Source organism: Bubalus kerabau, chromosome 21, assembly GCF_029407905.1.
Source record: "Bubalus kerabau isolate K-KA32 ecotype Philippines breed swamp buffalo chromosome 21, PCC_UOA_SB_1v2, whole genome shotgun sequence".
NCBI lineage: Eukaryota > Metazoa > Chordata > Mammalia > Artiodactyla > Bovidae > Bubalus > Bubalus kerabau.
This window is the reverse complement of record NC_073644.1, coordinates 30,000,674-30,027,682: the sequence shown is the minus strand read 5'-3', so window position 1 is coordinate 30,027,682 and position 27,009 is coordinate 30,000,674. Positions and strand designations below refer to the sequence as shown.

General features: G+C 36.7%; 1 non-coding gene across 1 annotated transcript; it reads left to right on the top strand.

The window, feature by feature from the left end:
- Positions 1–5,680: 5,680 nt before the first annotated feature.
- On the top strand, positions 5,681–5,753 carry TRNAC-ACA (transfer RNA cysteine (anticodon ACA)). The gene has a single exon. It is a non-coding gene; the product is annotated as a tRNA-Cys (tRNA).
- Positions 5,754–27,009: the final 21,256 nt, after the last annotated feature.

Sequence of the window (27,009 nt, the reverse complement as noted above, 5' to 3'; positions counted from 1 at the left end):
TACATACTACCCAATTTATACATACATATAGTATGTAATAATCATATTTGCATGCAAGTAATGATCTACATTAAGGATATGACAACCCACTCCAGTGTTCTTGCCTGGAGAATCCCAGCGACAGCGGATCCTGGTGGGCTGCCGTCTATGGGGTCGCACAGAGTCGGACACGACTGAAGTGACCTAGTAGTAGTAGTAGTAATGATCTACATTAAGAATATTCCTCTAAAGTAACTTATGTCCTAGTATTTAGTGGCTAGTAAGGCAACTGTAAGTCTTTTAATATAATTTAGAGCTTATGGTTAAAAAATAGAAGAACAAACACAGAAATACCTCCTGAATTTCTGAAGCCATACTGAAATTACACTAATTGGATACAAATAAACAGGTAGAAATCCTCAGGACCAAAACAATGGGAAAAGAGACAACAGCAATAGCATTTGAAAACAGGAAGAAAGATGGGTGAATACTGACTGAACTAGTAGATTTGAGCCAGATAAGATCTAAGGCACCAAAATGACTGGAAGTAACTCTGAGACCAATTCTTAAAAGACTCAGAAATCAGTAGCCATAGGAAACTATGAAAGTGGAAGTGAATAGATAGGGAAAGCAGAGAGATTCAGATTTATCTTCCTCAATCATCTCATAAGTGACTGTCCTGCCTTTTTCTGAAAGAAGAGAAAGGAATAATTTGGACAAAGTGAATCTGAGTGAGTTTAACTGGATTTCAGCATGTGTTTTGAAGTTGCTGGGGTTGTACTACAAAATGTATCTGCTTTGAATTCTTCTTTGGAAAACTACTGGAGGATGTTTTTCCCCAAAACAACAGAGTAAGCAAAGAAGTAGAAGACCTAAGATACAAGGGATATAAAAACCATCACAGAAAAAAGGGACAGGACACTTCAGGTTGATGTGAAATGGAGATGCTAGAATGACATTTCTTGATTAGGACTGTCAGAAGGAAGCCAGTCACCTTTGGAGAATGAAGAAAGGGGCCCTAGAAGATGTCCTGATGGTACTGGTGTTTTAATACTCTGAATGCAGGGTTATACATCTAGAGAGAATCATGTGATGATTAATCATAGGCACATGGATTACTAATCACAATAGAAAAACACTAATTATTAATATCATGGAAACAAAAAGTTGTATAAGAAACAAATTGTAAATTTAGTATAATGCTTTAGCTGTAACTTCTATTTTCAGTCACAATAGTGTAAATATTTGTGTCTGTTTTCTGTTGCCAAGTAATAAATCATCACCAGACTTAACAGCTTAAACACACGTACACACACACACACACACACACACACACACACATCTATCTCCTAGTTTAACAAGTCAGGAGTCCAGGCAAAGCATAGCTGGGTTTTCTCATGAGATATCAAGTAATGTGTTGAGGATGCTGTGTTTCTTTCTGGAACACATAGTCCTTTTACAAATTTATGTAGTTTTTGGAAGGATTCAATTCCTTATGGTTGTGTGATGATAGTCCTGTTGGCTGGAAGAAACCCTTAGCTTCTAGAGGCCATCTGCAGTTCCCTGCCATGTTCCCCTCCCTGTAGGCAGGTCACCACCTGACTGCTTCTTTAGGCAAGCAAGAGGGTTTCTCTCACTGCTGCTGCTGCTGCTAACTCGCTTCAGTCGTGTCCGACTCTGTGCGACCCCATAAATGGCAGACCACCAGGCTCCGCCATTCCTGGGATTCTCCAGGCAAGAACACTGGAGTGGGTTGCCATTTCCTTCTCCAATGTATGAAAGTGAAAAGTGAAAGTGAAGTCACTCAGTCGTGTCCGACTTAGCAACCCCATGGACTGCAGCCTACTAGGCTCCTCCATCCATGGGGTTTTCCAGGCAAGAGTACTGGAGTGGGGTGCCATTGCCTTCTCTGTACTCTGCTAATATAGAGTTTTACAAGATAATCTAATCAAGAGTGGCAGCCTATTTATCACCTTCCCATACTGCATTGAAAATAATAAAATCACACATTCTACCCACATTCAAGGGGAAGGGATTATACAGGATGAAGATCATGGTAGCCAATTTAGATTTTTGCTTAGCATGATTAAATAAAAATTATGAAATGACTGTGGAAAAATGCGTGTGAGAGTGCTCAGTCATGTCCGACTCTTTGCCATCCCATAGACTGTAGTCCAACAGGCTCCTCTGTCCATGGAGTTTTATAGGCAAGAATAATGGAGTGGGTTGCCATTTCTTTCTCCAGTGTTGGAAGATAGAGGAAGACAAAGTAGATGAAGGAGATATATATATGTGTATATATATATATATATATATATATATAAAATCCCATGGATTCTTCATACTCTAGCAGTTGATAGTATATAAAACCAAACACTAAATATTATATTTTTTAATTTTATTTTTATTAACACCGAAAGTATTTTGTATTGGGACATAGCCAATTAACAATGTTGTAATAGTTTCAGGTGAACAGTAAAGGGACTCAGCCATGCGTATACATGTATCCATTCTCCCCCATACCCTTCCCATCCAGGCTAGCATATAACATTAAGCAGAGTTCCATGTGCTACACAATAAGTTGTTGGTGGTTATCTTTTAACACTAAATAATATTAGCCTGAGCAAATAAGGGAAAATATTAGCCTGAGAAAATATTCCCTCCATAATGGAATATGGAGGAAAAATCAGAAGAATTGCATTTAATCCTTTATATTTGAAAAATGAAACTGAATCAGAAAAATATATAAATAGCATATGAACTAAATAGCAGCTATAGGATCTGAGAGAAGTAAATAGATATTAGAAGTATGGTGGGAAAGGTGGGGGAGAAAGAAAAAGTTGATTTATGCTTTTATATCAAATTATAGAAACAGAGATGATTAAGCATTCCAGGGAATATTTCTGTAAAATTCATGTAAACATCAGCAGAGAATTTAATACGTGTTTCCATTGGTTTACTTTTAAGAATATTTTCTCCAATATGTGGTTTTCAAAAAATAAATAAAAATCAATAAGACAATTTGTCAGAAAACCACAGATAATTAGGTAATAGTAGTTTAAATGAAGCTTGTTGAATTAATTTTTCAATTGTGATTTTACTTGGTCAGTTACTCAATAAAGAAAAATTTAATATTTTAATTTGATGAACAAGTGATATGAAAACAATACAAGAAAACAGAAAGATATGATTAGAAAGGGATTAATATTTACCTTAGAAGTTGATGTTAGTTATAGATATATCATTTGAAACATTTTTATTAGGCAGTTAAATTCCAGCCACATCATAAACAAAAATATAATTTTGCAGTAGTTTGGTCAACATTCCAAAATGATAGAATAAAATAATTCCAAAATAATAAAATTTTCTCCCTTTCTCTTGGAGTTTTATGTCATCTCTGTCTCAAGTAAGACAGCTAACATTCCCCCACATATTTTATCTTCACTTTTTCTTTGCATAACAAATAGATCAATCAATAATAAATCACAACTTATACCAAAAAAGCAACATGAAATCATCATGTCTTCTAGACATTCATTTTATGAATAATGCAATGCCTTCTTAAATCTGTCAATAATGACAGGACAGAAGAATTGGAACAGAAGGTAAGGCAGTGAAAAAGGGTGACATAGAAAGGAAGAGTTTTCATTTAATTCACTAGTATAGTGAGGGTATAGTGAGGTTCAAATACTCAGAAATACCATCAAATATCATAAATCTCCACATTGATGTCATCAATAAATCATGAAAGACAAGAGAACGGAACTGAAAATATGAGGTAAAACCAAAACACCCCACCAAAAAAATAAGCAAACAAAAAATATTGATGTAATGAAAAAAATGGCTTTTAGGAAAAGCAAAACAAGAAAATAACAATATGACAATGGCAATACAGTCAGCAGAGTATAACTGCTACATAGTTTTCTCTCTAATAAGATTAAATGTTACAGATAACAAGAACATTTCACTTCAATACCATATATAGACATTAGAATATTAATGTTTGTGTTTCTTTTGGAGAACTCTGTTCCTTCTCAATGGATTCTAGTTTTCAAGCTCAATATACTCTAAACTGTGACTTACAAGCTAGAATTAAGCTGTATTAATAAAGAATTATAAATACTGAAATAAAATATGTTTATACACATTATCTGCAATAAAATATTAACTATCAATTCTAAGAGTGTTTTCAAATAAAATGAAACAACTTGGCTTATCTGAAAAGTATCAAGTGGTCAGATGCCCTGATAAACTACCTTACTTTTCAAACCCTGGTACTAGTCTTCCACCACTCAAAAATAGAATCATCCAAATATCAATGCAAGATTTATGAATAAAATGATCAGGGAAGTTGATAGACTTATGAATAGTTTTGTAATTGGTTTTACTTGAATAGTTTGTTAGAAATGGCTTAAAATTCCCTTTTTTTTGTTACATTCTTTATTTACAATCTTTTCAGACTGTAAAGACTAATGGCAGAAGTATAATCAGAAGGATTTGAAGATATTGGAAGTAATATGGAACTCAGTAATTATCTTTTTGGATATTAATGGAGTATAAAGTATTGTGACCAATTGTGACCTCTCAGCACTGATGGTCAAAGCTATCTTAATGTAGTTTTCTTAAGCACGTAATTTTGAAAGTAATGACATCTTTTTCCCACTGTTTTATGAGCAATAGTTGTTTATTTTCTAACATTTAATAAGTGCTGATGTTTCATTGCTGGGGAAAATATCAACAACCTCGGATATGTAGATGACACCAATCTAATGGCAGAAAGCGAAGAGGAACTCAAGAGCCTCGAGATGAAAGTGAAAGAGGGGAGTGAAAAAGCTGGCTTAAAACTCAACATTCAAAAACCTAGGATCATGGCATCCAGTCCCATCATTTCATGGCAAATAGATGGGGAAACAATGGAAACAATGACAGACTATTTTCTTGGGCACTAAAAATCACTGAGTGTGATAGAATGAAGTAAATGAAAGTAAGCCATCTAAATACCTGATACTTAGATACCAACATATCACTGATAAGTAAAATGGATGAAAATAAGTAAAATTTATGGAAGTAAAACATCCATGAAAAGCTGACTATAGAGTTTTGTAGTAATTAAAACAAATTCACCTCATATATGGAATACCAGTGTTATGTCAGTAACACGATTAAAAAGTGAATTTAACTTCATGAGTAATTTCATACATTAAGAAAATTACGGCCAGGTTCGATGCATGATACTGGTTGCTTGAGGCTGGCACACTGGGACGACCCAGAGGGATGGTATGGGGAGGGAGGAGGGAGGGGAGTTTGGGATGGGGAACAAATCCCCACATGTATACCTGTGGCGGATTCATGTTGATGTATGGCAAAACCAATACAATATTGTAAAGTAATTAACCTCCAATTAAAATAAATAAATTTATATTTTTAAAAAAATAAAATAAAATAACAAATAAATTTAATCTCAAATTGAAAAAAAAAAAAAGAAAATTATGGCATAGAAATAGACACCTTCATTGCTGCTCATTCCATAGATTCAATAACTACCGATCCTGAGTACACAGCTAACCTGTTGGTTGAATCTATGGAAGTTAAATAAGCATTATTTTACTAAAATGAAAGCATTTTAGGAGTTTTCAGCATGTTTGCTATTTTCACTTAATTACAAATTTTTCATGTAAATGTAAACATTTTTAGACTATCTTCCCTGGTAGCTCAGATGGTAAAGCATCTGCCTACAATGCAGGAGACCCAGGTTCAATCCCTGGGTCAGGAAGATCCCCTGGAGAAGGAAATGGCAACCCACTCCAGTACTATTGCCTGGAAAATCCCATGGACAGAGGAGCCTGGTAGGCTACAGTCCATGGGGTTGCAAAGAGTCGGACATGACTGAGTGACTTCACTTCACTTCACTTCTACACTTAAGAAAACTAAAATTAATATGTACCTAAAATATTTATATATTTACTGAAATCAAACTGACATATTGAGTTTTCATATTGAAAAATTGGAGGTTACATGTTTTTATAAAGCTGAACATTGTAGTAAAAATAACTGTACAATTTCTGATTATGCTTACCTTATACAATATTTGATCTTTTGCAACTTGAAATAAACATCAATCTGTAAGTAAAAATTGGTCATAAGAAAAACTTCAAACAAAATGATATTAGTACTTGAATCAAGGATGTAATCAAGTTAAAGCTATTTAAACTAACAATATAATACAAATACATGTCAAATACAAAGAGTTACTCATTTAAACCTTGGGCAAATGTATTTGAAGTTATAAAAATATTAGCTTTCTAAGCTTTAGGCTGAACATCCCATTTTTTGAGTTGTATGCAAGTGTGCTGCACTAGCTAACCAATCAATTTAAATTGACACTTTTGTTAGGACAGGAGTATTTGGGGAATAAAAGATGAACACCTTTTCATCCTTCCTCATAAATCAATTCTATTCTGTGCACAAGACATAGAAAATCCTTTAGCTCAAGTTATTAAAATGCAATCTTAACAAAATAGTTGCATTGTTCTCTTGTCTAATATAAAATGTCCATAAAAAGTGCACTCAAAGTACATACAAAAAATATTCCTCTAAATATACATATCTGCAATAGTAATGGCTGTAAAAATACCATTTTGCTATTAATGCAAAATATGTAATTTTTTATAAAGTGTTCTTTATTTAATAAACAGAGCAAATGGGTGAATTGCAGGGAATTTAGAATGGTACATACCTATGTTAATATGGAGCTTATTTTAATCACAATGTATCCAATCAGTCCTTGTGTTAAAAAGAAATCCATAAATCTATTATATGAGAGGGAATAGGGTGATGTGATTTTCATTTATCTTGATGGTGGTTATATGTGCTTAGCAGAAGGGTAGTGGGTGCTGGATACTAGCAAACTATATGTTTGACCTTATAGGAAGTTTTGAACCATCTCAGAGCATTCCACTGCTTACCAAATGACATTCTTATGCTTAAATGCATAGGGGCTTCCCTGGTGGCTCAGATGGTAAAGCATCTGCCTGCCATGCAGGAGACCTGGGTTGGATTCCTGGGCTGGGAAGATCCCCTGGAGAAGGGAATGACAACCCACTCCAGTATTCTTGCCTGGAGAATTCCGTGGGCAGAGGAGCCTGGTGCAAAGCCATAGGGCTGCAAAGAGTCAGACAACACTTTCACTTTTGCTGCTTTAGCTGTATTTGTAGATAACCTCATCTCAGTTTCCAACAGGTTGGTGCGGTGGTCTTAAAGCTTATGTCAACATGGTATTTGATATTATTTTCCATCAAAAGGTGAAATCCAGTTCCCCTCCCCTTAAATGTGCATGTGTTCTACGTCACTTCAGGCGTGTCTGACTCTTTGCGACCCTAGGAACTGTAGCCCACCAGGCTCCTCTGTCCATGGGATTCTCCAATCAAGAATACTGGAGTGCCTTGCCATAACCTTCTCCAGGGGATCTCCCCACCCAGGGATCCAACCCACCATCTCTTATGTCTCCTGCACTAGCAGACATGTTCTTTACTACTAGTGCTACCTGGGAAGACCCCTTAAATGTGGATGGTACTAAATGATGCACTTTTAGCAAACAGACTGTAGTAGAATTGATGATGTATAGCAGAAGCAGGCATCGGTTTATTAATCGTCTGAATATAGTCACACTTTTCTACACAGCCTCTGCACGTCTTCCCAACCCTAGTCACCCAGAATCTTTAGCTGTTTAACTCAGACCTTCTTCAGGTACACTGTGCTCAGGTGGATCTGCTTGTGGTAGCTTTAGCTCACGGATCTATGATTTAGATACAAAAGGTCTTGGCATTTCCTTCTTACTCCTTCCACTGGATTTCTTTATCGGGATACATCACTTCAATGTCTTGGGGACATCCAAGACCTGTGACAGGACCGCTGGTCTGCGGCGCAACCCTGTGGCTGAGCCACCTTGGAAATTAAAAATCTTGGTTTTCTTCTAGATGGTGCTATCCAGCCAATACCTTGATGGTAACCTAATGAAATACCCAGTTCCGGAACCACTCAGATGAGCCACTTCTGGATATTGAACTCTCAAAAACTTGTGAAATAATATGTTTGTTGTTTTAAATTTGGGGATAATTTGTTACATAGGAAATCATTTGTAACTTTATTAAATTAACAAAGATAACAACACGAATCCTTTCTTAAATATCAAAGTCTAATTGAAACAAGAATTCTTATTTTTCCTCAGATAAGACACATTACTGTGTCTCCAGTTAGTTCCTTGAAGTATTTTGGTTGTATATTTTTATTCTATATACTTCTAAATCTCAAAAGATGATATAACTGTTATTCTTGCTGTTGGATTGTTGTTGGTTTATGCAGTCAATGTTTTTGAAGTCTTTTTCCATCACCTCCCTGAAAATGCCTTACTTCACTCTTATTCTTTAAAGATTTATGACAGCTAGAAAATTCATGGTTGTGAATTGCTTTTAGAACGTCAAGATAATTCACTGTATTTGGGCCTCTTTTATTTTTTTGTGAAGTCTATTTTCTTTCTAATGTTATTTCCTTTGCAAGTAATAACTTTATTTTTTGCCTCAAAATGTTTCTGTTTGGTTTAAAGTATTAATTTCACTATGATGTGTTTGAGAATAGTCTTTGAATGTATCCTATTCAGGTTCTTATGTTTTCTTAGTTTTGGGTATTTTCTCTTCAAACATTTCTTTGCCTCCACTCATAGTCTTTCTGCCTCTTTATACTAATATCTATATTTTATTTGACTTATATTCAAAATTGTTGTCTTTTCAGTTGTTTCTTATTATTAAATTCATACATTTAATGTTTAACTTCAATTATAGTATTTTTATCCCATGTCAAACATCTTACTTTACTTAAAGATGTCTTTGATTGCTATTTTTTTTGTAAACAAACTTATGGGTTTTTAGAGTTAGCAGTGTTGCTCTGTCATTCAAAAACGTATATGCTGTCAGGAAGTCATCATTATATTTAATTTAAATTGTGAAGTTTTTAACATTTAATTCCCTAGAAATTGTTTGTTTCCCTGGAATGATGTGAGGTAAATGACCTGTTTAACTTTTTCACGTAGATAATTATATTTTACCTCCACTTATTGTAAATCTGCCTCTCTGGTCTAGCTTGCTAGTTCTATTATGGATCACCATTTCTTCTATACAAGTATCTGTTTCTGGGCTCACTATTCTATTGATCATTCGATCTATATAATTTTAGAAAACCCATTATCAATTTCATGGACCCTAATATCTTATAGATAGAATCCCCACACCTTATTGTTCTTCATCAGATGGCTTTTTCCTATTCTCGGTCCAATCTAAGCTCAGATACACTTTATTTTTCATATTGATTTATTTGGCTGCACAGATCTTAGTTGTGGCATACAGGATCTTCAATTTTTGTTGCAGCATGTGGGATCTTTAGTTTCTGCAGACTGGATTTTTATTTTCAGCATATGAGCTCTTAGCTGCGGCGTGTAGGATCTAGTTTCCTGACTAGGGTCCCTGGGAAGACCACCAAGGACCTCCCAGTTCAGATAACTTTAAAATTGCTTTAAACTTGGAGAGATTATTACTGTTTACACTACTAAATTCTCCTTTGCATGAACATAGCATGCATGCATCTCTATTTCTTTAGATCTCCCATGCTTTTGCAATATATTTCCATTTTTGTCTTTGTAAAAAAAATGTGAAATAAAAATTATTTTTCTCATTATAAAATAAATACAAGTAGAAACATCTGTGCTTAATGTATTCATTCTCTTTTGAAGAATTATCTTTTACTCCTCAGAAAATTTCTTATTTTCAGTCTGGGACAGTGTATTCCTCTCTAGGCATTGGTGACTCTGGTGACAGTATAAATAAACAGCTAAAGTGTTTATTTTATTCTAGATGAAATTCAAGGATAGTGTAAGGATTCATTCTTTCAGGAAAAAAACCTCATGCACTCAAGGGACAGTTTTGTCTTTGCTTTTTGGTGTGTGTGTGTGTGGTGGGGGTGTAACTGTACTAAGCAATTCCTCAAGTGAACACATTGGCTCACCACCTGGAGAAAAAGCAACATTGGTTACAGGCTTTCTTAAAATCCTAATGTCAGCCTGAATCCAGAGGGAGAGGGGTGGACAACTGTTGCCCCAGGGGCAGTAATTTTTACTGCATGTGGGCTAAGTTGCTTCAGTTGTGTCCAACTCTTTGCCATCCTATGGACTGTAGCCCACCAGGCTCCTCTGTCCATTCAATACTCCAGGCAAGAATCCTGGAGTGGGTTGCCATGCCCTTCACCGGGAATCTTCCTGACTACCTGTTACTTTTCCTTAATCTTCACAAAAGCAAAACTTTGGTGCTTTCCTGCTATTAACCCCAAAGGCAGGCCTTTGCAGAATATGTTCCCAGTAAAGAGTAGGTGATCAATGGCCAAGAATGATTGCTATGCTTTGTTATCATTAATGCAGTTAATAATTTTTTCATGTGTATGGATCATTTTTTAGGTCTCTTTCTTTCTAAACATTAGAACAATTTAGAATGTTCTCAATTTATGAAGCATTTATTATAAGGCTACCAGTTAGGAGTAAATATCAAGGAACTTGAAATGCTTTGGAGGAAAATTAGATTTTGAACCGAGAGAATAACCTGTGGCATCTAGGTAATTTTGTACATTATTCCTTGGCAATTATGATGCTGTCTGTCTCTGTTTCTATTTTTCATTATCACTTCTGGTAGACATACTTCATCATACTTGGGTTCTTATTCTGTATGTATTTTGTTTTAATATGCAATTATTTTTCTCTCGATAGTTTAAACATACCATATGCCTGTTAAGCAATTGTACTTCCTCTTCTATAAGCTATGTATTGGTGTGTGCCTGTGTGCTAAGTTGCTTCTGTCATGTTCGACTCTTTGTGACCGTGTGAACTATAGCCCACCAGGCTTTTCTGTCCATGGGATTCTCCAGACAAGAATACTGGAATGGGTTGCCATGAAATTCTCCAAGGGATCTTCCCCATCCAGGGATCAAAATGGGTCTCCTGCATTGCAAGGCAGATTCTTTACCTTCTGAGCTACCAGGGAAGCCCATAGTTGTGTTTCTATTCTTCAAGTAATAGAACTCAGGTTCTTGTTTGTATTTAATTTTACCCATTGATAATGGAACTGTAAGAGTATGACTTACATTTCATTCTGTCTTTGTCTTTCAAGTGACGAAATACCCTGGCTTGTTCCACTAGCTGATGATGATCTATAGGATTTCCTTTTTAATAATCATCCCCAATACCTATTCTTTATTTCTTTTAAATCCAGAATTTATAGCAAGGAGAGATAAGAAAGCCTTCCTCAGCTATCAGTGCAAAGAAATAGAGGAAAACTAGAATGGGAAAGACTAGAGATCTCTTCAAGAAAATTAGAGATACCAAGGGAATATTTCATGCAAAGATGGGCTCAATAATGCACAGAAATGGTAGGGACCTACAGAAGCAGAAGAAATTAAGAAGAGGTGGCAAGAATACACAGAAGAACTATACAAAAAAAATCTTCAAAACCCAGATAATCACGAAGGTGTGATCACTCCCACTCACCTAGAGCCAAACATCCTGGAATGTGAAGTCAGGTGGGCCTTAGGAAGCATCACTACGAACAAAGCTAGTGGAAGTGATGGAATTCTAGCTGAGCTATTTCAAGTTCTAAATGATGATGCTGTGAAAGTGCTACACTCAATAAGCCAGCAAATTTGGAAAACTCAGCAGTGGCCACAGGACTGGAAAAAGTCAGTTTTCATTTCAATCCCAAAGAAAGGTAATGCCAAAGAATGCTCAAACTAATGCATAATTGCACTCATCTCACATGCTAGTAAAGTAATGCTCAAAATTCTTCAAGCCAGGCTTCAGCAATACGTGAACCATGAACTTCCTGATGTTCAAGCTGGTTTTAGAAAAGGCAGAGGAACCAGAGATCAAATTGCCAACATCTGTTGGATCATTGAAAAAGCAAGAGAGTTCCAGAAAAACATCTATTTCTGCTTTATTGACTATGCCAAAGCCTTTGACTGTGTGGATCACAATAAACTGTGGAAAATTCTGAAAGAGATGGGAATACCAGACCACCTGACCTGCCTCTTGAGAAACCTGTATGTAGGTCAGGAAGCAACAGTTAGAACTGGACATGGAACAACAGACTGGTTCCAAATAGGAAAAGGAGTATGTCAAGGCTATATATTGTCACCCTGCTTATTTAACTTATATGCAGAGTACATCATGAGAAACACTGGGCTGGAGGAATCACAAGCTGGAATCATTATTGCCAGGAGAAATATCAACAACCTCAGATATGCAGATGACACCACCCTTGTGGCAGAAAGTGAAGAGGAACTAAAAAGTCTCTTGATGAAAGTGAAAGAGGAGAGTGAAAAGTTGGCTTAAAGCTCAACATTCAGAAAACAAAGATCATGGCATCTGGTCCCATGATTTCATGGGAAATAGATGGGGAAACAGTGGAAACTGTAGCTGACTTTATTTTTCTGGGCTCCAAAATCCCTGCAGAGGGTGATTGCAGCTATGAAATTAAAAGACGCTTGCTCTTTGGAAGGAAAGTTATGACCAACCTAGACAGCGCATTAAAAAACAGAGACATTACTTTGCCAACAAAGGCCCATCTTGACCATAGTCAAGGCTATGATTTTTCCAGTGGTCATGCATGGATGTGAGAGTTGGACTATAAAGAAAGCTGCGCACTGAAGAATCGATGCTTTTGAACTGTGTTGTTGGAGAAAACTCTTGAGAGTGCCTTGGACTGAGGTCCAACCAGTTCATCCTAAAGGAGATCAGTTCTGGGTGTTCATTGGAGGGACTGACGCTGAAGCTGAAACTCCAATATTTGGCCACCTGATGTGAAGAGCTGACTCGTTGGAAAAGACCCCCATGCTAGAAAAGATTGAGGGCAGGAGGAGAAGGGAACACAGAGGATGAGATGGTTGGTTGGCATCACTGACTCAATGGACATGGGTTTGGGTGGACTTCGGGTGTTGGTGATGGACAGGGAGGTGTGGTGTGCTGCGGTTCATGGGATCACAAGGAGTCGGACATGACTGAGCGACTAAACTGAATATTGTAAACCATCTATGTTCAAGTCCAATATATTTTCTGAAGATATTTCCACTGTTCTCAATTCCTGTTTTGAACATTTGAATTTGAAACTCCTCACTTATTCTTACTGCTACTGCTAAGTCGCTTCAGTCGTGTCTGACTCTGTGTGACCCCATAGACGGCAGCCCACCAGGCTCCCCCGTCCCTGGGATTCTCCAGGCAAGAACACTGGAGTGGGTTGCCATTTCCTTCTCCGATGCATGAAAGTGAAAAGTGAAAGTGAAGTTGCTCAGTCGTGTCCGACTCTTAGCGACCCCATGGACTGCAGCCCACCAGGCTCCTCCGTCCGTGGGATTTTCCAGGCAAGAGTACTGGAGTGCGGTGCCATTGCCTTCTCCACACTTATTCTTCCTAGACCTTTGTTAATGCTATTTCTTCTTCTTCAAGTTCAATTACAAATGCATCACCTTTAAAAATCAACTGGTTTTCTGGTGATATATATATTATATGTTATATGTACAATATATAAATATAAATAAATAAATATATAATAATAATAGATAATTCCAAATAGATGAATATACATATATGTATTTATATATGGATATTTTTATCAGTGTATGCTTCTATTTTACCCTTTTTAACTTGTCTTATGGCTTAACATGACTAAAGTCATATTAGTTGCCACCGCTTATTTGCAAAACAGTCAAATAGTGATGAGGACATATTAGGCACTAAAAATATACTTACTGAGTAAGAGGATGAATGCACTTCCTCCATAAATGCTAGATTGTAATAGCTTGTCCTGAGCTTCTATGGTTTGAAAGCATATAAAATGCACTCATGCAAATTAAATATATTTTTAATGATGTTCATAGAAAGCATGCTCATATCACTTGAGCAAAAATGCAAAATCTGTAAATCCTTCTCATAAAACTTGAGTAGTTATATGTGTATTAACTGCATAATGATTTTCCCACTCTAAAATAGATCCGTTAATGGACTGCCCAGCTCTATCTTATTTATTCATTATTTTTCTGTTGAAGTAGAGAACATTCATTTTAATACTACTAAACACTGCAAACATGTATAATCCTGTGAATTGTCAGTTAGAAAATTATGAAATTAAGCCATTTTTTTGGTCTTCTTCTCAAATTACAAAGTTACATTTGGCATATTGATAAGAGGCCTTTTTTAACAATCAAAATAATAAACACACGGATTACTATTAGTTGTAACACCTTCTTGGGTCTCTCTGCTTTTTATGTTTGTCATCATAAGCTGAATATAATCTTGCCCACTTTTATTCTTTTGACATTTTGTCATTTGAAGCATATTTCAAGATGTAAATATTTCTTCTTGCCCTGGAAAAGTTGTATAGTAAATACAACTATTTTGACCTTTTCAATATTCTATATTTTGACTGGTTGTCTGTTCTAATCATAGGGTCCTCGGGTGGTAAACAGGGAAAGTTGGCCATGGCAAGCGAATCAAATTACAGAATACTAAAAAGGTCATGGTAAGATGGTTTTAACTTCAAAGAACATAAGAAATGGGGGGAAATATTTGTAAGATTTTTTAAATCTTCGTATTTAAGTAAAGGTATTCTTGTGTGCATTTTAACAAATGAGTAATGAAAGCCAATGTTTACTATAATTTTTAAATTATGTTTGGACTACATCTGAAAAGTCAGCATATTCTGTCTGCAAATTTAATAAAAATAATTATATTTTCCTTATATAAAAATAATTATATTTTCCTTATAATTAATAATATATGAAATCCTCTTGAGAAGGGAACCTTTACTGCATTTTTGCAGATAGTATTTAACAAATGACAACGACATAATAGTGTGAATTTCAGTCTCTCCTTTCCATCCAAGATGATTTAAAATATTGACTAAAAATCCTGTAAGATGAACTTCATTGAGTTTATTCTGATTCACTGAATTTTCCCAATGGGTTATGTTTCTCCCCTTGCTACATGAGGCTCAGAGGACTGATCTTTTCATTGTGTTGTTTCTTTCATTGATGGATAGCTCCTCAAATGTTAAATACCCTTAAACAAAAGTCAGTTGTACACATCAGTCAGAGAGGACACTTTCTCAAAACACACACAGTGATGTTTGGCTGAATGTTTTCAGTAATGTGACTTTAAAGCATTATACAGATGTAAACTAACGTGTGTATCTGTGTGGCAAGCTGTCATCAAGACATGAAGGACATAAAGACTGCCTGTTCTTTAAAACTATAGAAAAATGGGATAAAATTTGGCTGCTTTTGGGTTATTGAAAGTATTCATAGTCAAATGAATGATTCTGTTACTTAATTCTACTCACTTAGCCCTCTGCTCAGCACGTTATCTTGGGAACACATGTTTTTTGTCTCTCTTTGTTTTGATTTTGGCTGCACCACTTGGCATGTGGGTTCTTAGTTCCCACACTAGGGATCAAACGCAAGTCCCTGCATTGCAAGCATAGAGTCTTAACCACTAGAGCACCAGGGAGATCCCTAGGGGACACGTTGGGGCCACCTTTATTTCCAGTATTGTTTGTGCCCAAACCAAAGTTGGTGGGGGTGGGGGGCAGGCACGGAGCGGGTAAATGCTAGGCCCAGAAGTAAGCATGTCACTTTTAGCTACAACCCTTTAGCCTGATCTAGTCAATTTACCTACTCACTCTTAAGAGAGACAGAAAGTGAAATACTACTGTATGGATAAGGTAGGGAGCTATAAATGTTCTGTTTATATTATTATGTTATATTTATGTTATTATGTTAATAACTACCTTAAGAAGCAATGTGAACTTAGAAAAATGCACTCTGTCTTTAAATACAGGTCCACTTCTTTATAATCCACAACATTAGAGCCAGATGAGTTTTGAAATTCACTTTTATCTTCTTTGGATTTTAGGAAACTCATATGGCATGTATAGCTGAAGGACTTACAGTAATTACAGCTCTTTCCACACTTAGGATGGGATAACAACCTGAAAATACTGTAAGTAAAAAATGCATTTACTACACTTAACCTACCAAATACCCCACTTTAGCCTAGCCAACATTAAACATGCTCAGAATACTTACATTTGTCAACAGGTGGGCAAAATTATCAAACAGAAAGCCTTTTTTATAATGAAGTATTGAATATCTCAAGTAATTTGTTGAACATGATACTGTAAGCAAAAAACAGAATATTTGTCTGGGTACAGTTATTGGGCTTCCCAGGTAGCTCAGGGGTAAAGAATCTGCCTGCAGTTTTGATCCCTGGATTAGGAAGACACCCTGGAGGAGGGCATGGAAACCCACTCCAGATTTCTTGCCTGGAGAATCCCCATGGACAGAGGAGCCTGGCGGGTTACAGCCCATAGGGTTGCAAAGAGTCAGACACGACTGAAGCGACAACACACACACACACACACACACACACAATGATTGTAACTGTATCAGTTGCTTACCCTCCTGATCAGGGGGATAACTGGGAGCCACATTGCCTAGCATCACCAGAGAACATCATAGGGCCTGTCACTAGAGCTAGAAATGGTCAAAATTCAAAATGTAATTTCTATTGAATGCATAATGTACCATTGTAAACTGGAAAAATTGTAAGTCGAAGCATCACAAATCAGAAACTGTCTGTACTTCCCTGAATATAGCCTTCCTTGGGTGTGGGCCTTTGTGATTAATTCATAGATGCATATTATCCATGCATATTATCATAGATGGATTGGGATTATCTGAATAGGGCCCTGATTGCTCTGTAAGTGTAGCTTAAATTAACTCTCACACCTAATATTCCATCATGGGAAAGCCCCAAAGTGCATCACAAATATAATAATAGTTATTTGCACATCTGGCCTATATTGGGAATCAATCCATCAGAAATCAGAGAATCAGGACTCATGATAGTTTAACCAAAAGGTTAATTTAGTAAAATGATATTTACGTGGCTTGAGGAATGGAAGGACAGTAATGAGGTTGAGATTCAGGAAACATTATAGTTAGGGAAACAAATAACATCAAAATTAAGTGTCTTGTATTATGGTTTGTCTTTGCAGATCTTTTTTTTTTTTTCCTATCTAATTGCACAGCCTTATTTTCCTTTTCTGGTCAGCATGCTTCAGTTCACTTCAGTTCAGTCACTCAGTCGTGTCTGACTCTGTGACCCCATGAACCACACCACGCCAGACCTCCCTGTCCATCACCAACTCCCGGAGTCCACCCAAACCCATGTCCATTGAGCTGGTGATGCCATCCAACCATCTCATCATCTGTGTTCCCCTTCTCCTCCTGCCCTCAATCTTTCCCAGCATCAGGGTCTTTTCAAATGAGTCAGCTCTTCGCATCAGGTGGCCAAATTATAGGAGTTTCAGCTTCAGCATCAGTCCTTTCAACGAACACCCAGGACTGATCTCCTTTAGGATGGATGGGTTGGATCTCCTTGCAGTCCAAGGGACTCTCAAGAGTCTTCTTCAACACCACAGTTCAAAAGCATCAATTCTTCTGAACTCAGCTTTCTTTATAGTCCTACTCTCACATCCATACATGACTACTGGAAAAACCACAGCCTTGACCAGATGGACCTTTGTTGACAAAGTAATGTCTCTGCTTTTTAATATGCTGTTTAGTTTGGTCATAACTTTCCTTCCAAGGAGTAAGCATCTTTTAGTTTCACCATCTGCAGTGATTTTGGAGCCCCCCCAAAAAAGGCAGTCACTGTTTCCACTGTTTCCCCATCTATTTGCCACTTAAAAAAAAGTTTAAACTTAGTTTCAACACAGAGGCTAGTTTTAAAACCAATTTTCTTGAGTAAATGTCCTGAGGTAGATCCCTAAGCCTGGGCCATCAGGCCATGCTGTGAGGAAGTAAGGTAAATTGGTGGTGTTGTCAGGTGGGGAATTCAACTCAGATGACTAAACACCTCACTGAAGATGGCCAGCTGGAATGGAGTTGGCCAACAAAGATACTGGAGTACACCCACTGCAGTGATTTGGGTCTCTAGTATCATAAATCTTTACAGAAGATTTGGGTCTCTAGTATCACAAATACAATATTCTGCTGTGAATGTTTTCTACTGCTCCTCTGATCTGTGCTAAGATGTTATCTTTGATGGCCATTATCTATGAGCTCCCAACACATGTTAAGTGGTAAAAAAAATATATTCATTGAGCAAACAGTAAAAAGTTAAATATCCCTGACAATATATTTCAATTATTTGCAAATGTCAGAAACTTATGAAATCTCTTTATTTCCACCCAACTTGTTTTAATCAGTGTTTTCTTTACTACAAAGAACTAAAATTCTTTTTGAAGGAGATGCTATCACTTGCTAAACTGACATTTAGTTTCTTCTCCTTCTCAAAAGAATCTTGATATCATCAACTGACCTCTCTTAGAGAAATCAAGGGAATTCCAGAAAGACATCAACTTCTGCTTCATTGAATACACTAAAGCCTTTGACTGTGTGGATCACAACAAACTGGAAAATTCTTAAAGAGATTAGAATACCAGACCACCTTACCTGCCTCCTGAGAAACCTGTATGGTTAGAAATGGACACAGAACAGAAGACTGATTCAAAATTGGGAAAGAAGTATTTCAAGGCTATATATTGTCACCCTGCTTATTTAGCTTATATCCAGAGTACATCATGTGAAATGCTGTGCTGGATGACTCACAAGCTGGAATCAAGATTGCTGGGAGAAATATCAATAATCTCGGATATGCAGATGATAACACTCTCAGGGCAGAAAATAAAGAGGAACTAAAGCGCCACTTGATGAGGATTAAATAAGAGAGTGAAAAAGCTGAGTTAAAATTCAGTGTTGAAAAAACTAAGATCATGGCATCAGGTCTCCTCACTTTGTGGCAAATGGAAGGGGAAAAAGTATAAGCCATGAGAAATTTTATTTTTTTAATCTCCAAAATCACTGCGGTTGGTGACAGCAGCCAGGCAATTAAATTATGCTTGCTCCTTGGAAGAACAGCTATGACAAAACTAGACAGCATATTAAAAAGCAGAGACATCACTTTGCCAAAAAAGTGCCAACAAATATAGTCAAATCTATGTTTTTTTAATAGTCATGTACGGATGTGAGAGTTGGACCATAAAGAAAGCTGAGTGCCGAGGAAATGATTCTTTCAAATTTTGGTGCTAGAGAAGACTCTTGAGAGTCCCTTGGATAGCAAGGAGATCAAACAACTCAACCCTGAATATTCATTGGAAAGAATGACGCTGAAGCTGAATGAAGCTCCAGTACTTTAGCCACCTGATGTGAAGAGCCAACTCATGGAAAAAACCCTGATGCTGGGAAAGATTGAAGGCAAAAAGAGGAGGGGGCAGCAGAGGATGAGATGGTTAGATAGTATCACTGACTCAACAGACATGAAGTTGATTAAACTCAGGGAGATAATGAAGAACGGGGAAACCCGGTATGCTTCAGTCCATGGGGTTGCAAGGAGTCAGACAAGATTTAGCCACTGAACAACAATGATATAAACATACTGTATATCACAGCATGCTAAAATCATCCTCCAGTCCAGAGGCAGGTCCTGATCAGTCTATACACTTGTTTATAATTAATGTAGAAAGAGGCCAAGTTGAATTAGGATATAGAATAGGGTATTCCCAAGATAAATGTTACTAATTAAAGTTTGGTAGAGCTCTTATATTGGTTTGGTGCAAATGGAAAAAAATAACTTTCATCTATGGCTATTAGAGAAGTCTCCTTCCTTTCACACTAGATGTGAAAAACAGCCAGTTGTCCTAGGTTATGATAATAGCCATCTCGCAAACATAAAAACAGTGAATCTGAGGCAGTGCTGGCATGATAAAACATGGTGAAATAGAGAATTACTGAGAAAGAGGGCCCAGATTTACCATGTCAGATACTTGTCGGTCATTGGAACATCCTGCTATATGCAATACTGTTTCTGTTTTACTTCCATCTATTTGAAAAAGGCTTTTTGTTCTTCATAGCAGAAGGCAGGTAAAAGGGTGCATTATCCCTAAATATATCTTTGCCTTTGAATTATTTAAAAAAATTAAATGGCCTCAAATATCTCAGTGTCTGAAAATATGTATATTAGACTCTCCTGTTATTTATTCTGCTTAAATTAATTCATAGATGAATTGCTATTTGCTTTACCAACATCAACTTTCAAAGTGTGCTGTGTATTAATATTATAAAATAAAGATTAAAGACATGCTTACTTTTTTCAATCTTGAAACTTTACCTATGCAAATATTAAATAATCTTTACATTTGCAATATAACCAATCAGAATTTAATTAGTCTTAGACTACCATATATATTTCAAAATAATTGATAAAGTTTTATGGAGCCTTAAATTCAGACTTTTATTATGTCAGACATCTGTTCTCCCTAGTCATTTCACTTTAATTGTCCAGTCTTTTCTAGAAAAGCATGCATCTTTCAGGCATTTTTTTTTTCTATTTTCCCCATGACTCTCATAAGTGCATTTTATAACTTTTGTTTATAAAATGTTGTACAGAGAAATTGACTATTTAGAGATGTCTTTATTTAATAAAAGTATGAGAGAACTAATAACAAAAAGAAAATTTAATTCAGAATTGTCATTAAAATTGACTTTGTACCCTTCCATTGACTGATAGGCTAGAAGTGGGAACCAAGAGTTCTTTAACACAGTCCATTTTAAAATCGTGTTTAAATATGCCACAATGAAAACCTTTTTCTTAAAAGATATCTTTGTGTGTTAGTCACTCAGTCATGTTTAATTCTTTGAGACCCAATGGACTATAGCCTGCCAGGCTCCTCTAGCCATGGAAATCTCCAAGCAAGAATTCTGGAGGGTTGCCATTCTCTTCTCCAGGGGATCTTCCTGACCCAGGGATCAAATCTGGGTATCTTGCATTGCAGGAAAGTTCTTTACCGTCTGAGACTTATACCCTAATATGGGAAGCAAAAGTTAACTAATAGCTGTTTTTAAAAGTAAACAAAGAAATACTATAGGGTAGTTCTAAAGGCTGTACAATGCGGCATGGAAGAATGCAAAGCTTTAAAAAGAGCATGGAGATGGCAGTAAGAACTAAAGAAGGGAGAAAGTAATTGCCCAAGTAAGAGTGTAGCCAAGATCCTGAAGTTTATGTGTCCATGAGAATAGATCTTCAGCATTTCAGGTGAATCAGACAACACTTTCCCTCATTCAAGACATAGAACTTCTGTAATTAAAAAGGACATATGCATGTGTGCATGCTCATTCGTGTCCAACTCTTTGCAAGCCCGCAGACTGTAGCCTGCTAGGCTCCTCTGTTCATGGGATTTCCCAGGCAAGAATACTGGAGTGGATTGCCATGCTCTCCTCCAGGGGATCCTCCTTACCCAGAGACTGAACCTGTATCTCTTCCATCTCCTGCATTGGCAGGTGGGTTTTTTACCTTTGCACCACCTGAGAAGCCGAAAGGACTTATAACTATACTTTAAAACATGATTTAATTTAAGTAGAAAGTAAATAAAATAAAGTTTGTAATATTACTTCCAAAGGAAGAACTTAAAATAACAAGAAAATAATTTTTAAAAATCTTTAGACACTGTATAGATAATATTAGCTAAATTTAGGCCATCTAAAATAATTGGATATATTAGATAATCTGAAGTGAACTTTTATTTTTCTTATTGTTTCTTCAGTTTTATTGAGATATAATTGACTGTAACATGTAGGTTTAAGGTGTATAATATAATGATTTGACATACACTGTGAAATGATTATCACAGTAAGTTGAGGGAGCATCCATCATCACACATTGTTCAGTCACTCAGTCGTGTCTGATTCTTTGCAGCCCCATGAGCTGCAGCACAACAGGCTTCACTGTCTTTCACTGTCTCTCAAAGTTGGCTCAGACTTTTGTTCATTTAGTCAGTGATGCCATCCAACCAAATCATTCCCTGCTGTCCCCTTCTCCTGTCTCAGTCTTTCCCAGAATCAGGGTCTTTTCCAGTGAGTCAAGCTCTTCTCATCAGGTGGCCAAAGTACTGGAGCTTCTGTTTCAGCATCAGTCTTTCCAATGAATATTCAGAGTCGGTTTTCTTTAGGATTGACTGGTTTGACCTTCTTGCTGTCCAAGGGACTCTCAAGAGTCTTCTCCAGCACTACAGTTCGAAAGCATCAGTTCGGTGCTCAGCCTTCTGTAGGATCCAACTCTCACATGACTCCTGGAAAAACCATAGCTTTGACTATATGGACCTTTGTTGGCAAAGTGCTATCTCTGCTTTTTAATATGCTGTCTAGGTTCATTGTAGCTTTTCTTCCAAGGAGCAAGCATCTTTTAATTTCATGGCTGCAGTCACTGTCCACAGTGATTTTTGAGCTCAAGAAAATAAAGTTTGTTACTGTTTCCATTTTTTCCCCATCTATTTGCCATGAAGTAATGGGACCTGTAGGGAGAGAACAAATTAGCCAAGATGGTGCAGTCAGGCTCTCTTACCCCACGGGCTGTCACTCTTGCCCCATGTTTTATAAATTATGATTATGTAACAGCTGAGATCACTTATAGCACTGTGCATGCACATCATGCGGTATTTGCTGGGTCACGGGCTTTGTGCAGTACACCTGTATGAGCTTCATCATGAAAGCCCTGGCTCCTGCTACACTGGGGCTACATTGGAGCAATATCATGGTTATGTTATGGCTCTGTTATGGCTACATTTGGTTATGCTGTGGCTGCTACTATGGCTGCTGTGTCAGCCAGGAGAGAGGCTGTGTTATGGCTACCATTCCAGCCAGGAGAGAATAAACATGTCTGCAGTTCCTTTGTCTCCCTGCATCTTCTTCCAGCCTCTTAGCTTGCATCTTGCCTACCCTGGTTCAATGAACAGGGAAGACAGTGTGAACAGCAAGATGATTGGCTGTGTGAGCTGGATCAGCAACACAAGCCTGGATACCATGAACTTAGTTTTTTTTTTTTTTTTTAATGTTGAGTTTTAAATGAACATTTTCACTCTCCTCTTTCGCCTTCATCAAGAAGCTATTTAGTTCTTCTTTTTTTTTCTGCCATTAGGGTAGTATCATCTCCATATCTGAGATTATTGATAATTCTCTCAGCAATCTTGATTCCAACTTGTGGTTCATTCAGCCAAGCATTTAGCATGATGTACTCTGCATGTACGTTAAATAAACAGTATGACAATATACAACCTTGATGTACTCTTTCCCCAATTTTGAACATCTGTTGTTCCATTTCCAGTTCTAACTGTTGCTTCTTGACCAGCATACAGGTTTCCCAGGAGGCAGGTAGGTGGTCTGGTATTCCTATCTGCCTAACAATTTTCTAGTTTGTTGTGATCGAGAAAGTCAAAGAGTTTAGCATAGTCAATGAGGCAGAAGTAGATATCTTAATGAAATTATCTTTCTTTTTCTATGATCCAAAGGATGTTGGCAATTTGATATGTGTGTATGTGTGTGTGTGTATACACATATCTTCTTTATCCATCAATCTACTGATAAGCCCTAAGTTGCTTCAATTTTTTTGCCCTTGTGAATAAAGCTGCATTGAACAGAGGACTGCATATATCTCTTGAAATTAGTGTTTATGTTTTCCTTAGAAAAGATATTTTTATGTTTCAAAGGGCTGAAATAAATTCCTATCATTATATATAAAATTTAGATAATCATTTAACTCTTTACTCTCATAATTCTCCAAGCCAGGCTTCAGCAATACCTGAACTGTGAACTTCCAGATGTTCAAGCTGGTTTTAGAAAAGGCAGAGGAACCAGATATCAAATTGCCAACATCTGCTGGATCATCGAAAGAGCAAGAGAATTCCAGAAAGACATCTATTTCTGCTTTATTGACTATGCCAAAGCCTTTGACTGTGTGGATCACAATAAACTGTGGGAAATTCTGAAAGAGATGGGAATACCAGACCACCTGACCTGCCTCTTGAGAAACCTGTATTTAGGTCAGGAAGCAACAATTAGAACTGAACATGGAACAACAGAATGATTCCAAATAGGAAAAGGAGTATGCCAAGGCTGTATATTGTGACCTTGCTTATTTAACTCCTATGCAGAGTACATCATGAGAAAGACTGGGGTGGAGGAAGCACAAGCTGGAATCAAGATTGCCGGGAGAAATATCAATAACCTCAGATATGCAGATGACACTACCCTTATGGCAGAAAGTGAAGAAGAACTAAAGAGCCTCTTGATGAAAGTGAAAGAGGATAGCGAAAAAGTTGGCTTAAAGCTCAACATTCAGAAAACTAAGATCATGGCATCCAGTCCCATGATTTCATTGGAAATAGATGGGGCAACAGTGGAAACAGTGACTGACTTTATTTTGGGGGGCTCCAAAATCACTGCAGATGGTGATTACAGCCATGAAATTAAAAGACGCTTACTCCTTGGATGGAAAGTTATGATCAACCTAGATAGCATATTAAAAAGCAGAGATATTACTTTGCCAACAATGGTCCATCTAGTCAAGGCTATGGTTTTTCCAGTAGTCATGTATGAATGTGAGAGTTGGATTGTGAAGAAAGCTAAGCTCTGAAGAATTGATGCTTTTGAACTGTGGTGTTGGAGAAAACTCTTGCAAGTCCCTTGGACTGCAAGGAGATCCAACCAGTCCATCCTAAAGAGACCAGTCCTGGGTGTTCATTGGAAGGACTGATGCTAAAGCTTAAACTCCAATACTCTGGCCACCTCATGCAAAGAGTTGAGTCATTGGAAAAGACTCTGATGCTGGGATGGATTGGGGGCAGGAGGAGAAGAGGACGACAGAGGATGAGATGGCTGCATGGCATCACCGACTCGATGCACATGAGTTTGGGTGAACTCCGGGAGTTGGTGATGGACAGGGAGGCCTGGTATGCTGCGATTCATGAGATCACAAAGAGTTGGATATGACTGAGCGACTGAACTGAACTGAACCGAACCCTTTACATGTACTGTGCAATCAGTACAGCTCCATGATTACCTAGTTGGCAGAAAAAGTAATTGGGAATTGATGAAATAACACTGATATGATTGTCCTTACAATCAGCTTTTTTCCTTTCCACTTCCCAAATAAGTTGACCATAAGTTTGTCAGACAAGAATGTTGTTCCCAAGTTGTTTTTTTACTCAAATATCCACCATAATCCAGTTGTAGTAAGTTGGCTGGAAAGATATGCTGAGTTGTTCCTTTAGAAAAAGAGTTAAGTGTTCAGAAGAAAAAAACAATAAAATAGAGTGCATAAATGCTTGCCAAATGTAGACAAGTAATAATATAAAATCTAATACATTGTCAGTTTTATCATTTTTGGAATGCCTGTGATATGGCTTATTATTTTTAAAAAATGCTGAGGTTTTCTCTCTTCATTCCAACTATTTAGCAAACTGGTTTTACTATCAAGGGAAAATTTAATTTATGCAAAACAAACAAGCCTGGGGTAAGCATAATTAATTTTATCCCATTAAAGAAAGATTTTTCTTCATCCTAATTCAGGTATAGTCACTAGTTGAACTCCTCATTTCATAAAACTTTTCTATTACCACAGTTAAGGACTTTGAATTTCCCTTCTTTGACACAAATCTCTGACCTCCCAGACTTTATACTGCTTTATCCTATTGTATTTGCACTACATCATTATATTTAATTTCTCTTTCTATCTCCTTTAAATTTTTAAAGATCCTCTATTAATTTATATTATTCAGTGCTTTACTGTTAGATTATTCTTTCTAGTGAAAAAATTGTATTTATCTCATTTTCCCCTTATTTTGCTTTCATTTGTTTGACTTTTGTGTATTGAAATATACTTGACATAATATTGTGTAATTGAGACTTTCACTCACTCAGGTGTAGAGCATGTTGACTGATACATTTATATATTCTAATATGATTGGCGTTTCTATCATATCACATAATTATTTCTTCTTGTGGTTGGAATAACTATGTTTTAGTCTCTCTTTTTTTTAATTTTGGCATATTTTACTAAAATCTTAGTTGAAATGAAGATGGTTGATTGAAATGCACATAAGAATTAATGGAAATAATATGCTTAGTTTGATGGCAACTGTGCTGAAAGAGTGGCATATGGACTTCTGTGTATTTTTCTGATGTCTTTCAAGTAGTTATCATATTACTTGGCACATAATAAACACTCAATAAATATTCAGTGATCAAATGAAGTCAAGAACAAAAGTGACTGAGTGAATGAAAATTTATAAACAAGTAAGCCTCTGGATATTTCAAGGTGTGATTAGTGATTTTTTTTTCTGCAATTCTATCCATCAGTACATTTTTCATACATTTTAACATAACATAATACTGGCAACTTTGAATAAAGGTCACATTCAAACTACCTACAATGACATTTTATTTCACAAAAAAAGGAAATTATAAAGGATTTCATTATAAATGTAATCTCTGTAGGTTAAATTTGTTGCATGAATCTTAAAATTATTTCACAATGACATTTAGCATGCATATATAGTAGCTGGAATTATTAAGGAATTTATTTTCTAAATTGAAACACATTTTTTTCCTGGCCATATGTCTACATTGTATGCATTCCTGGATCTATATTGAACAGGCAGGTTGGCTTCTCATTTAAATGACTCTTTAACAAGTTTTAAAATTATGTTTTTATTGAAGTATATTGATTTACAATGCATATAATAATTCTTCACAGAGCAAAAATTGAGGTGGGATTGGGGAGGGTAGAGATAATAATAGAATAACAAAGGGGTAAGTAGTAACTGATTTTATAGCAGATATTAACACATCAAAGGAGAAGGCAATGGCACCCCACTCCAGTACTCTTGCCTGGAAAATCCCATGGACATGGATGGAGGAGCCTGGTAGGCTACAGTCCATGGGGTCGGTAAGAGTCAGACACGACTGAGCGACTTCACTTTCACTTTTCACTTTCATGCATTGGAGAAGGAAATGGCGACTCACTCCAGTGTTCTTGCCTGGAGAATCCCAGGG